At 39.3% G+C, this 14,455-nt stretch overlaps 1 pseudogene; it reads right to left on the minus strand.

Moving 5' to 3' along the window:
- Nucleotides 1–8,599: 8,599 nt before the first annotated feature.
- LOC132376059 (ATP synthase membrane subunit K, mitochondrial-like) lies at nucleotides 8,600–8,877 on the minus strand (annotated as a pseudogene).
- Nucleotides 8,878–14,455: the final 5,578 nt, after the last annotated feature.

Genomic DNA, 14,455 nt, shown 5'->3' on the forward strand with positions numbered 1-14,455 from the left:
GTGGTGTATGATCCTTTTAATGTGCTGTTGGATTCTGTTTGCTAGTATTTTGTTGAGGATTTTTACATCTATGTTCATCAGAGATATTGGCCTGTAGTGTTCTTTTTTTGTGACATCTTTGTCTGGTTTTGGTATCAGGGTGATGGTGGCCTTGTAGAATGAGTTTGGGAGTGTTCCTGTCTCTGCTATATTTTGGAAGAGTTTGAGAAGGATAGGTGTTAACTCTTCTATAAATGTTTGATAGAATTCGTCTGTGAAGCCATCTGGTCCTGGGCTTTTGTTTGTTGGAAGATTTTTAATCACACTTTCAATTTCAGTGCTTGTGATTGGTCTGTTTATATTTTCTATTTCTTCCTGGTTCAGTCTTGAAAAGTTGTGCTTTTCTAAGAATTTGTCCATTTCTTCCAGGTTGTCCATTTTATTGGCATATAGTTGCTTGTAGTAATCTCTCATGATCCTTTTATTTCTGCAGTGTCACTTGTTACTTCTCCTTTTTCATTTATAATTCGGTTGATTTGAGTCTTCTCCCTTTTTTTCTTGATGAGTTTGGATAATGGTTTATCAATTTTGTTTATCTTCTCAAAGAACCAGCTTTTAGTTTTATTGATCTTTGCTATTGTTTCTTTCATTTCTTTTTCATTTATTTCTGATATGATCTTATGATTTCTTTCCTTCTGCTAACTTTGGGGTTTTTTTTCTTCTTTCTCTGATTGCTTTAGGTGTAAGGTTAGGTTGTTTATGTGAGATTTTTCTTGTTTCTTGAGGTAGGATTGTATTGCTATAAATTTCCCTCTTAGAACTGCTTTTGCTGCATCCCATAGGTTTTGGGTCATCGTGTTTTCATTGTCATTTGTTTCTAGGTATTTTTTTGATTTCCTCTGATTTCTTCAGTGATCTCTTGGTTGTTTAGTATCATATTGTTCAGTCTCCATGTGTTTGTATATTTTACAGTTTTTTTTCCTGTAATTGATATCTAATCTCATAGCATTGTGGTCAGAAGAGATACTTGATACTATTTCAATTTTCTTAAATTTACCAAGGCTTGATTTGTGACCCAAGATATGATCTATCCTGGAGAATGTTCCATGAGCACTTGAGAAGAAAGTGTATTCTGTTGTTTTTGGATGGAATGTCCTATAAATATCAATTAAGTCCATCTTGTTTAATGTGTCATTTAAAGGTTGTGTTTCCTTATTTATTTTCATTTTGGATGATCTGTCCATTGGTGAAAGTGGGGTGTTAAAGTCCCCTACTATGATTGTGTTACTTTTGATTTCCCCTTTTATGGTTGCTAGCATTTGCCTTACGTATTGAGGTGCTCCTATGTTGGGTGCATAAATATTTACAATTGTTATGTCTTCTTCTTGGATTGATCCCTTGATCATTATGTAGTGTCCTTCTTTGTCTCTTGTAATAGTCTTTATTTTAAAGTCTATTTTGTCTGATATGAGAATTACTACTCCAGCTTTCTTTTGATTTCCATTTGCATGGAATATCTTTTTCCATCCCCTCACTTTCAGTCTGTATGTGTCCCTAGGTCTGAAGTGGGTCTCTTGTAGACAGCATATGTACAGGTCTTGTTTTTGTATCCATTCAGCCAGTCTGTGTCTTTTGGTTGGAGCATTTAATCCATTTACATTTAAGGTAATTATCGATATGTATGTTCTTATTACTACTTTCTTAACTGTTTTGGGTTTGTTATTGTAGATCTTTTCCTTCTCTTGTTTCCTGCCTAGAGAAGTTCCTTTAGCATTTGTTGTAAAGCTGGTTTGGTGCTGCTGAATTCTCTTAACTTTTACTTATCTGTAAAGGTTTAATTTCTCTGTTGAATCTGAATGAGATCCTTGCTGGGTAGAGTAATCTTGGTTGTAGGTTTTTCCCTTTCATCACTTTAAATATGTCCTGCCACTCCTTTCTGGCTTGCAGAGTTTCTGCTGAAAAATCAGCTGTTAACTGTTTTGGGTTCCCTTGTATGTTATTTGTTGCTTTTCCCTTACTGCTTTCCATATTTTTTCTTTGTATTTAATTTTTGATAGTTTGATTAATATGTGTCTCGGTGTGTTTCTCTTTGGTTTTATCCTGTATGGTACTCTCTGTGCTTCCTGGACTTGATTGACTATTTCCTTTCCCATGTTAGGGAAGTTTTCGACTATAATGTCTTCAAATATTTTCTCAGACCCTTTCTTTTTCTCTTCTTCATCTGGGACCCCTATAATTCGAATGTTGGTGCATTTAATATTGTCCCTGAGGTCTCTGAGACTGTCCTCAATTCTTTTCATTCTTTTTTCTTTATACTGCTCCCTGGCAGTTATTTCCATCATTTTATCTTCCATCTCACTTATCTGTTCTTCTGCCTCAGTTATTCTGTTATTGATTCCTTCTAGAGTATTTTTAATTTCAGTAATTGTGTTGTTTATCACTGTTTTTTGCTCTTTAGTTCCTCTAGATCCTTGTTAAATGTTTCTTGTATTTTCTCCATTCTGTTTCCGAGATTCTGGATCATCTTTACTATAATTACTCTGAATTCTTTTTCAGAGGTTGCCTATTTCATCTTCATTTATTTGGTCTTGTAGGTTTTTACCTTGCTCCTTCGTCTGTAACAAATTTTTTTGTCATTTCATTTTTTTGTTGTTGTTGTTGGGTACTGCTGTATTCTTGTCTTACTGGTTGTTTGGCCTGAGATGTCCAGCCCTGGAGTTTGTAAGCAGCTGGATAGAGCTGGGTCTTGGTGCTGAGATGAGGACCTTTGGGAGGCCTCACTCCAATTGATATTCCCTGGGGTCTGAGGTTCTCTGTTAGTCCAGTGGTTTGGACTTGGAGCTCCCACCACAGGAGCTCGGGCCCGACCTCTGGCCTGGGAACCAAGATCCCGAAGCTTCGTGGCACGGTAAAAAAAAAAAAAAAAAAAAGGAAGAAAGAATGAAAAAAAGGAGCAGTACAATATCAAAGCATAAAAAACAAAATAAAATTAGAAAGGTAAAAAATATGTATTAGGAAAAATAAAACTATAATTGAAACAACTGCAACAAGGTAAAATAAAACCACAACAGAAAAAAGAAAAAAAAAAAGGGGTGGGGGGAATAAGTCAAAAGGAGAGATCACTAACAAAGTATAAAGAATAAAATAATGTTAGTAAAATAAAAGATTTATTAGGAAAAATAAAAATATAAAAGAATCAACAACAGTGAATCAACAAGGTAAAACAGAACCCCAATCTAAAAGAGAAAAAAAAAAAAAGCCTTGGCTATGGGGGCGGAGTGTAGGCGTGGGGTGGAACGTAAGCAGGGGTGGGGTTTTGGGTGGGGCGGACCTAGGTGGGTGGGGGGTGATGTTTGAGCGTGGGCCCACCTTTGTTTTTTAATTAACAGGTACACAGAGGCATCCACTCTGGGAGCCGGAGGCAGAGGACCGAGCAGGGGGCCAGTGGGGTTTCTGGTGTAACCGGTCTGGGAACCTCTCCCACGGCCCCACCCACGGGGAACTGGTTCTGCTGACATCTACTCCTGGGAAGGGAAGTGAGCGAGGTCCGCCCTCTGGGTGCGCCTTCAGTGAAAGGTGGGAGTGGGGGCGGGGAGGGGGAATGCTCCTACCGACTCTGACCTTGGCCGCTCCAGTCCACACCCCGGTGGGCCGAATGCTAGCACGCTGGTTGGATCTGGGGACCCAGCCTGGGGCAAGCTGGCAGCCTCACTCATACCTAGACGGCAGCTTAGGGCCCAAACAGCCGTCAGGGACCCTAGGGGGAGGCAGTGGGTGGGACCACAGTCCCACATGGAGAAAATCTTCAACTGTACTGGTTTTTTTGTCCTCTTCCACCCAAATGACCCCCATGCCCCTGAGTCATCCCACCAGACCTAACAGGCTGGGAAGGTGAGATGGGAGAGAGAGAAGGGACAGTGGCCAGACCCTAGTGATTTTGAAAGGTTTTGGTTAGATTTATTCTGTATTTTTTTCTAAGAGAATTATTGAGATAAAATTCACTTACCATATAATTCACCCACTTAAGGCATACCATTCAGTGGTTTTTAGTGTATATTCACAGTTGTGTAACCATCAACCACAATGAATTTTAGAACATTGTCGTCATCTTCAACCCCCCAAAAGAAACCCCATTGAAACCCCTTTAGCCATCATTCTTCAATCCTCCACCACCCAGTCCTAGGCAACTGCTAATCTGCTCCTTATTTCTATTCTGGACATTTCCTATAAATGGGATCATACAGTATCTCAATACATTGGGCTGCTATAACAAAACACCGCAGACTGGGTAGCTTATAAACAACAGAAATGTGCTTCTTACACTTCTGGAGGCTGGAAGTCCAAGATCAGCGTGCCAGCAAGGTCAGATGAGGGCCCTCTTCCTGGTGGGACTACTTACGGTCTCCTCACATGGTGGAAGAGGCAAGGAGCTTTCCCTGGTCTCTTATAAGGGCGCTAATGCCATTTGTGAATGGTCTGCCCTCATGACTTAATCACCTCCCAAAGGCCCCATCTCAATGCCATCACATTGGGCATCAGGATTTCAACATATGAATCTTGGAGGACACAAACATAGCATATAGAACGTGGTCTTTTATGACTAGCTACTTTTGCTTAGCAAAATGTTTTCAAGGTTCATCCATGTTGTGGCATGTATCAGTACTTCATACCTTTTAATGGCTGAAAAACATTCAGTTGGATAAACATTTTGTTATTCATTCATCAGCTGATAAACATTTGAATTGTTTCAAACTTTTGACTATTATGAGTAGCAGTACTGTTATACACACTTGTATACAGGTTTCTATATGGGTATATGTTTTCTTTCTCTTGGGTAAATACCTAGGAATGGAATTGCTAGGTTAAATGCTAACTCTATATTTAACTTCTTGAGGAACTGCCAAACTGGGTTTTAAAGGGGCTGCACCATGGGAATTCCCTGGCAGTCCAGTGGTTAGGACTCCACTCTTCCACTGCCGGGGCCCAGGTTGGGGAACTAAGATCCCACAAGCCACATGGTGCAGCCAGAAAATAAAATTTTAAAAATAAAAAATAATTAAAAATAAATAAATAAAGTGGCCGCACCATTTTAGATTTTCACCAATGGGGTATGGGCAGTTTCTCCACATCCTTACCAACACTTCTTATTATCTGGCTTTATTATTATAGCCATCTTAGTGGGTGTGCCTAGTGCTTTACATTTTTTTGTTTTGATATATAATTCACATAACATAAAAGTCACCATTTTAAAGTATACAATTCATTGTTTTTCAATATATTCACTATGTTATACAGGCATCATCACTAATTCCAGAGCATTCTGTCACTCCAGGAAGAAGCCCTGTACAATTTAGCAGTCACTCCCAACCTCCTGGCCTCTGGCAATCACTAATCTACTTTCTGTCTCTATGGATTTGCCAATTCTGGACATTTCATATAAATGAAATTATATATAATATGTGATCTTTGGTGACTGGCTTCTTTCACTTAGTGTAATGTTTTCAAGGGCCATCCATGTTGTAGCATGTATCAGTACTTCATTCCTTTTTATTGCTGAATAATATCCTGTTGTATGGGCCTCCTGCTTTTAAAGCTATTGATGTCTTTACCTTTCCTTCCCCTTCCTGGCCCAAACAGGTATGCAGTGGCCTGCGGATACCTGACACTTTCCAGTGTTATAGCAAATCTATTATTATGCTGAGCTAAATTTGAATTATTTAGTGAAGGCTTAATAATGAATTTTGACTTATTTTTTTAAATAGCCTTATTATTTTAACTTATGTAACAGATGTGATCCATTGTGTAGGTAACTTTGCAAAGCTAAGAACACAATTTTACTTTACAGAAAGGTTTTTTTTTTTAAGAGGAAAAGGAAGTAATTTACACTGCTGCTTAAGAAATCTGTTTTTCTTTTTCATCTGCACCATACCTTTTACAGTTATTGATGCTTTTTGAAGGCAAGAGCATTTTATTTGTAGAAAAACAGGCTAAATTTGGAGACATTCATTTTATAGGGTGTGGAATATACAATTAATGGAGATAACAGCAGGTGACTAAGCTGAATTATCTATATTTACAAGGTGATAATTAGTCATATAAAAGAAGGAAGGAAAGAAAAGGATTTATTTTAAACTAATATAATTTCAGTTAGAATAAACAATGAAATTCAGAAGGCTCAAGTTTTATACTCATGTGTCAAATTATCTAGCTAGTTTTCTTGTTGATTAATTAAGGTAAAATTTTTCTTTCTATCAGCTCATATTAATTGATGTTTATGTGACATTATGAAGATATTTTAAGATTTACAGCACATGTGGCACCTTTATATCACCAGGGGCCTCCAAGTTCATGCCAGCAGGGAGCAAGCACGGGAGAATCCTGCAGCAGGAATTCCAGCTGGTTCTTATTATTCACGGCAGGTATATATGTTCTATAAGGTCACCATGGACATTGAACTAGTCAATACTGAACCAGAGCTTCTAGGAGAAATACAGACTTAGGTTCCTGTGAGCCTCTGGTTACAACATTTTCATCAACAGATCAATATATAACCTCGTTTTATGTGTGTTATTGTATGAAGATAACTCATTTAATATATACTGTTAATTCATTAACATTGAACTCACAAAAAACAACACTGTAACTTACACCTTAATGAAGTGTGTATAACATATATCTTCTCTGAAAGGCACATCCCAGCCTTCTTGTACTTAGGAGCACTAGATGGCACTTCAGCACTGCTTGGGGGGCATTTAAAATAGCAAAATCACCAGCAAGAAGCACAAAAATGTGAAAAATGTGGCACTAAATACACTGTGAAAAGGACACTTGTTTACTATATAAGACCTCAAAGTAGAAGGCAGAGCTTAGCCTTGCTCGACCTCAGCTGGGAATGTGCAGCCAGTGGCTCAGCTTTTTCACCACTCTACGCTCGTACATATCCACCTGCGATCCAGAAAGTGCTGTATTGATCTGGGGGTTACAAATATATATCAGCAAGTAGGTGAATTTGTAAATATGGAATCTGTGATTAATGAGAGTTGACTGTAAATGCTTCCTGCACTAAGTTATATTAGTCACTTCCATTCATATTTCATTGATCAAAGCAAGTCATCAGGCCTTAACTGACTTCAAGAGGGTGTGAAAGCGCAATCACACCGTGTCGTCAAAGAAGATTTCAAATATTTGAGAGAAGTACTAATGCCAATTGCTGATGATATCGTTTGGTCATTCATTGATTATTCCATACTTGTGGCAGATTTTATTTCCCAAAGATAGTTGCAGCATTATCTCCCATCCAACATGCTGTTCTTATTATGTGACTTTGACGCACCTCCCATTGAGAGATTGAGGTCTCTGCTCCCTTTCCTTGAAACTGGGCAGACTGTGTGACTTCTGAGGCTAGGTCATTAAAGACCTCCACCAAGTGCTAAGGACACCTACTCTTAGAAATACAACAAGCATGCTGAAGGGAAGCCCAAGCACCTCCACAGATAGCTACGTATAGGTTCCTAGCTGATGTCCTGACTGACAGGTGGCGTCAACCACCACACGTGTGAGTGACCAAGGGTTCAGATGGCTCCAACTCCCTGTCCTCCAGACAGCCTCCGTTCTTCCAAGCTGAGGCCTCAGAGGTCATGGAGCAGACACAAGCAGTATCCGCAGAATCTGCGAGAGTAATAAAATGGTTATTTTTTATGCCACTCTGTTTGAGGTGACTTTTTTTCAGGAATAATAACTGGAAGAGTTATTATATGTATCGTCTATGTATAGTGCTGTAGTAGGTGTTGGTGGGTTTTAGAAGTGTATAAAATTTGGTCCTAGTCTCCACATATTTTACATTCAGGTCATTGTTTAAACTGAGGCCATTCTTGTACCCACAAAGTAATTAAATAGTTGGTCTTTTTATAGTTACCACGATCTCAAATATGATAACTGTAAAATGGGTAGCAGCTTGGTATTCTAACAGAAAATGTAATCTTTTCTTTTGCTTGGCTTCTCCTTTAGCTTTGGTGAGAATTTTAATACTCATCCATTATTTAGACACAAAACAACCCACGAAGCTCCATTTACACTAAGCACTTTGCTCAGTGCCTGACACATAATTGCTTGATAAATGTTGAATGAATGCCAGTCCGAATTTATCAGACACAGACTGTGATCGAGTGTCTTTAGAAGCACTTGTGAACCACCTTTCTCATGGGCCACAGAAAATGAAGAGACATTTATTGAATGTGGGGTTGAGGATAAGAAAGCTAAGGTCTAAAGCTGGGAATGTCTTTAAAAATTAAAACATCAATTCTAATCAATATGAGGCTGATATAACTTCTGAGACTGTGGTGAGTGTTTGTAAAAACAGAGAGGGATATCCACACTGACTTTAAAAGGTTCATGCTTTGAAGTAAAAGTAGACAACCAAATACACCACAACTAGGTAGCCAATGTTCTCAAAAAGCTCTTAAAAGAAATTAATATAAATTCATATTTAAATATATTACATACATTTTTTGTTTTAGTTTGGTTTTTATTATTTATTTAATGTTTAGAAACATGGGGATTTTTCCAGGTTCATATTTATTGTACAAATGGAATATCATTTGATGAGTTGACATTAGCTTCTCTAGGTCTGAGAACTTAATGGATGCAGTAGAGACAGGTTGGACTCCATTAATGTTGCTTTCACATCTGGAACTCTTTTGGACCTGCACTTGAAATACAGGATAAGCAAAGCAAAGCCTGTATATGTGGTCTGTACGTGGTTCAGTCTACTTGTGAGAGTGTAAGTGTTGAAAAATTTTTTTTAATACCAGTGAACTGGAATTGGGTATCAGTTTCTGGGCCTACAATGGCTTCAATCCTGCCATAGTCACGAATTCTATAGCTTGCGCCCTTCAACATATAAAGCCATCCCTCCACCAGATCAGAAGACGGTGCCTCCTTCAAGGTTTAAGAGTCTGGCTTTCCATCCCAACTCTCCTACTTCCTGGTATGTGACCTTGGGCATGTGGTTCAGCCTTATTGAATCTGTTTCTTCATTTGTACAAATGGATGGTATTCACCTCATATGATTTTTGAGGATTCCAAGAGACAATGCCTGTTTATCTCTTAGCCCAATGTTTTGCATGCTGTATCCTGATAAATAGTAGTTATTAGCATGGTCTTTTGTGAGTAAAAACTCTGGACCTGTTCATTAAGAACTGAAATTGGTTCTTTGAACTCACCTGATCCCTTGCTTATTGAACACACATATTGCATTCTTATACATTCTGCCTATAGGAGAAAACTTATTGAGATCACTTACTTGTTTATTTTTATGATGACATTAACAAAATGAGGAGAGAGGGAGGGAAAGTGTGGCTAGAACCATTGGGTTTGTGTAGGGAGGAGAGAGAGAATACAGGTATTTCCTCTGAAAAAATTCAGATTTCTCTTGTTTCCTTGCCTGAAGCTGGCTTGCTTTGAACTGGGATAGCCTCCCTCCCAGGGCTGCATTATAACTGTGATGGGCCCAAGGTACTTTTGCCTTGGTGGGGCCCTTCCTCTGTAGAAAAATACAAAAATTATATTTTATGACTCTGCTGGTATAAAGATGAATATAATCTTTGACCCCCAAAGTTAACTTTTAAAATTCTGATTGTAAAAGAAATTAAAACATTTTTATGAGCCCCTAAAAATAATGTGAGCTCTAAGCATGGTGCCTGGTGAGGCTAATGGACAGACGGGCCCTGATGTCTTAGTTTCCCTACAAGAGATTAAGAACACATGACGTATTATACGGGCTGATAAATACAGAAAGGCACTAGTACTTACTCTGCCTTTTTGGCAGATGTGTGTTTTAACATTGTATCCTTCTAACAACCCTCTGAGACAGGTCTTATGAATGTGATAAAGGAGTAACTAATGAATAATTTAGAACCAAGAAGATTCAGTGTTTGAAGTGAGAAAATTTAACTTCGGCCTCACCTTGTTCCGAATCCAGATGGAGAAGATGAATGCTAATGCTGGCCCTTCAAAACATCTAACTATGTGTATTGTCTGAAAACGCTGGGGAATTGGAGAAGGAGAAGGTAAGTTTTAACTCTATATTGAGAGTCCTGCACTGCACTAAGAATATGTTGGGGCTTAAGAGTTTGTTGATGCTTATGATACCTTATTCTAACATCAGAAGATGGTGATCTCAGTTCCTTTACCAGGGGCTGATTTGGTCTTTGGGACCACATGGTTTCTGAGAAGCAGTTGTGTGTAATTCTCATCTTTCCTCTTCTATAGGTAAGGCTCTCTCCCCCAACCCCCTGCCAGCTTCTTTCAAGATTTTTTCTTTATTTTTGATTTTCTGCAGTGTGAATATGATGTGCCTAGGTGTAGTTTTTGTTTGTTTTGTTTTGTTTTGTTTTTGGCATTATTCCTCCTTGATATTCTCCGAGTTTCCTGGATCTGTGGTCTGACATTAATGTAGGGAAATTTGCCACCATTGTTGCTTCAGATATTTCTCCTGTTCTTTTCTCTTTCTCTTCTCTTTCTGGGATTCCCATTAGTCGTATGTAACACCTTTTGTAGTTGTCTCACAGTTCTTGGATATTCTGCTTTGATTTTTTTTTTTCAGTTTTTTTTTCTCTTTGCTTTTCCATTTTGGAAGTGTTCTATTAACATTTCCTTAAGCTCAGAGATTCTTTCCTCAGCTATGTCCAGTCTACTGATAAGCCCATCAAAGGCATTCTTCATTTCTGTTACAGTGTTTTTGGTTTATAGCATTTCCTTTTGGTTCATTCTTAGAATTTCCAACTCTCTGCAGACATTGCCCATCTGTTCTTGCATGTTGTCTATTTTTTTTCCACTAGAGCCCTTTGCATATTAATCATATTTATTTTACATTCCTGGTCTGATAATTCCAACAACATTCCTGCCATCTCTGAATCTGTTTCTGATGTTTGCTCTGTCTCTTCAAACTGTGTTTTTTGCTTTTTAGTATGACTTACAATTTTTTCTTGAAAGGTAAACTCAATGTACCAGGTGAAAGGGACTGCAGTACATAGGCCTTTAATAATGTGGTGGCTGGTGGTTAGGTGTGGGGCAAGGGAAAACGTTTTATAGTTTTATGATTAGGTCTCAGTTTTGTAGTGAGCCTATGCCGCTGGGCTGTGAACTTCACAAGCGCTTCTCTGTTGCTTCTTCTTTTCCCCCATTAATTGGAACAAGATAACTCGCAGGGCTGGAGTTGGGTATTTCCCATCCGCAGAGTAAGACTAGAACCAGCTGGGGCTGGGAATTTCCCTCCCCCCAGGTGAGTTAGGCTCTGATAAAACCCCAGCAGGTTAGGCTCTGGTGAAGTAGTTTCTCCTGAGGGCAGACCTTGTTAAGAAGATCAGCACGTTCTGGCGTATTTCAAGATGGTTCCTCTTCTCCTTCTGCTGGAAGCACGAGAAGGTTTTCTTCCCCAGAGCTCCACTGTGAGAATCTGGTAGGGCTCCTAGAGGCGAGACTGAGTTTGGGCCCCTCTGGAGTTTTTAATTCTCAGGTTTGTGTACTCTGAGCCTCCAGCAATCCTTCAATTACAGTTCAGCTTTCCCCACCCTGGCGCTGGTTCCTGAGGGGGTTTCTGCTTGCGGATTTCTGCTCAGGTAAGTTGTGATTCTTTGTATCTGCCTGTCTGCCTCTCTAATCTGGGGGCCAGCAGTTTGTGACCTCAGTTCTCTGAGGGATTTAAGAAGAGTTGTTGATTTTTCAGTTTGTTCAGCTTTTTCTTGTTGTTAGGATGGAGGAATGACTTTCAAGCTCTTTTCATGCCGGACCGGAAACTGGACTCCTTTTCCTTTGTATAAAATGTTGCCTGAGTGATATTTTCTCGCCCCGCGTAGAACTTAGTGAAAATGTTCACATTCTGGTCACCGTTCCTCGTATCCTCCCTCCCATTCTTAATCTTTTCTGGCTACAATGATTGCTTCCCCAAATACTTTTTAGCTGTTAAAGGTCTAGTTCTTTCATCCCTGAATTTTTTAAAAATTCCACTCTCTGTCTCGGAGTGCTGACAGCTAGTACTACCCATGTGTGCCAGTTGTGTCAACATTTAAACAAGGATGCACTGTTGTTTCTAATATTCTGCTGGCAAATCCTGCTTTGTGAATTGAATTGGTGGCAGACGCACATTAGGCTGATGGCTTCAGGAAGGGGTTTACAGAGAATGCTGGGTTATAAATGATGGTTCAAAGCTAGATTTACAGATCTAGTTTTCTCTAAACCTGTTACCGTACATCTGTCCACACTGAAGCTCGCCTGTAGTTCGTACCCGCCCACATTACCTAGAGAGAGGACTTTCAGCCTTGCCTTCTATTAGAATCACTGGCTCTATTTCTGTTTAATTGGTCTAGATGGGTCTTGGTATCAGTATTTCTAGCAGTTCCTCGAGTAATTCTACCATGGAACTAGGGTTGAAGTCCACTGGTGTGCAGCAGGTTTCAGCAGACTTCTTCGCTAAAGGAACGGATAGTAAATATTTTAGGCTTTGAAGGTCATATGGTCTCTGTTGTAACTACCCAACTCTTGATGTAGCAGCCATAGGCAAGTGGGCGTGGCTGGGTTCCAATAACTTTATTTCTAGCCACCAAAATTCTAATTCATATAGTTTTCATGTGTCATGAAATATTTTTCTTTTGTTTTTTTTTAACTATTAAAAACTGTAAAAATCAGTCTTGTCTCACAGGATGTACAATTAACAGGTTGCAAGTGGGATTTGGCCTAGGGGCTGTAATTTGGCAATAGTTTAGCTGTAGTTTATTTTCTTCAATTCTTCAGTTTGGTTCCATAAGAGAAAATGTTTCCTTAGCTACATCATTGGCAACATCTTCAATGAGTCCTAACATTGACTACTTATTTCAAGTAAGTCTACCAGAACATTTTTAAACACGGCAACGCATTTCCTTATTAGCCTTTGAAATTGTGGCAATTGGGATGCTTTTGTCTACAAGTAACAAGCATGGCTTAAATGGCTTTAAGCAGTAGGAAAGGTATTCTCTCATTAAAATATAGACAGTTGCAGGGTTATTCAGCTGCTTGACAATCATCAACCCAGGTGTTTTCCATCTTTCTACTCTACTATCCTCAATACTAGTCCTGGCCGATGTCTTGCCTTATGGTTGCAGGATGGCTGTTGCAGCTCTAAGCATCACATGCAGATACATAACATCCAGCAGAGAGGAAGAGTATCTCCTTCCATGCATTTATTTTTAATATGAGGCAATCTTTTTTAGACCAAGCCTCTCCTCCTGTGTAGATCTCTCCTTCATTCCTAAAGACCAAATCAGCCACCGGTGAAGGAATTGAGATCAGCATAATTAATTATCATGATGCATCCCCTGTCATCGGGCGGGATCTGGTCTGCCTCTCACAGGTGGTTCCAGGATCCCAGAACCAAATCAGGGTTCTGTTAGCAAGGGAAGAGGAAGAAATGGCAGCTGGGAAGGACTCAACAGAGTCTCACAAGAGAACTAGATTCTTAGGATTAAAAACAGAAGGCTGTCTGCTGAGCTTCTCATTTCCATTTGTTTATTTACTTCCCTTAAAGATCATTAGAGAATTGTCCAGTACAATTTTCCTGAAAGAAATATTATTGATTTTTCACTCAAATAGATTATATTTTGCTTCAGCCCTCAAAGAAATTACTTTATTTCTTTCAGATTACATTTGAAAAGTAACGCATCCTACTTTATTTTTCTAAAACTGTACCATGTTGCATATCTAGCATAAAAATGTTCATGTCAAAAAAGCTTTAAAGAGTCATTTTTTGTTCATTTTGAACCATCAAAAGGTTGTTTGGTTTTGCAGTTTGTACCGTGAAAACACTAAAAATATTTTTTCCCCCGAAATTACAGCAATGAGTACGAGTTTAAGAACCATGTATGGTTCTTATCCTGATACCCACCCCCATGGGTATCCTGATACAGCCCCCAAGTGGTACATGACCCACCTCTACCTCCCCATTTGAAAATCATGGAGGGAGATTTGTATCCCATTCCAAATTCAGAGCTATGTCCATCCTGTTGTGAGCCCTGACCCCCAGTCAGGAGCAGGGACTGAAATTCCACATCTGCAATTTCTTGGGAGACCAGCTGGCACCGTGGAAGCTGCTCTGGCCCAGGATGGAGAGGCCAGGCTTCTGGTCCCAGCTCTGCCTCTTAGGTGGTATTTAACACTGGAAAAGTTACTTAACCTCTCTGAGCTCTAGTTTTGACATCGGCAAAGCAAGAGTTTGAACTATGTGATGTATAAGATTCCTGTTAGAGCTTATCTGTGTTTCTCTTTACCATGTGATCCAAGATTTCGACTTTTCCCTTCCAATGTTAAACTGATTTCTATTCTTGTTCCTGCTGCTTGGTGAAGGCACACACTGTCACTGTGTCCCCCAAGATCATGTGTGAGAGCAGCTACCCTTTGTTCTGCCACTGCACGGTCAGACAACCCGCAGTATTCTAGTGTGAGACAT

The sequence above is a fragment of the Balaenoptera ricei genome, chromosome 12 (assembly GCF_028023285.1).
Source record: "Balaenoptera ricei isolate mBalRic1 chromosome 12, mBalRic1.hap2, whole genome shotgun sequence".
Taxonomy (NCBI): Eukaryota; Metazoa; Chordata; class Mammalia; order Artiodactyla; family Balaenopteridae; genus Balaenoptera; species Balaenoptera ricei.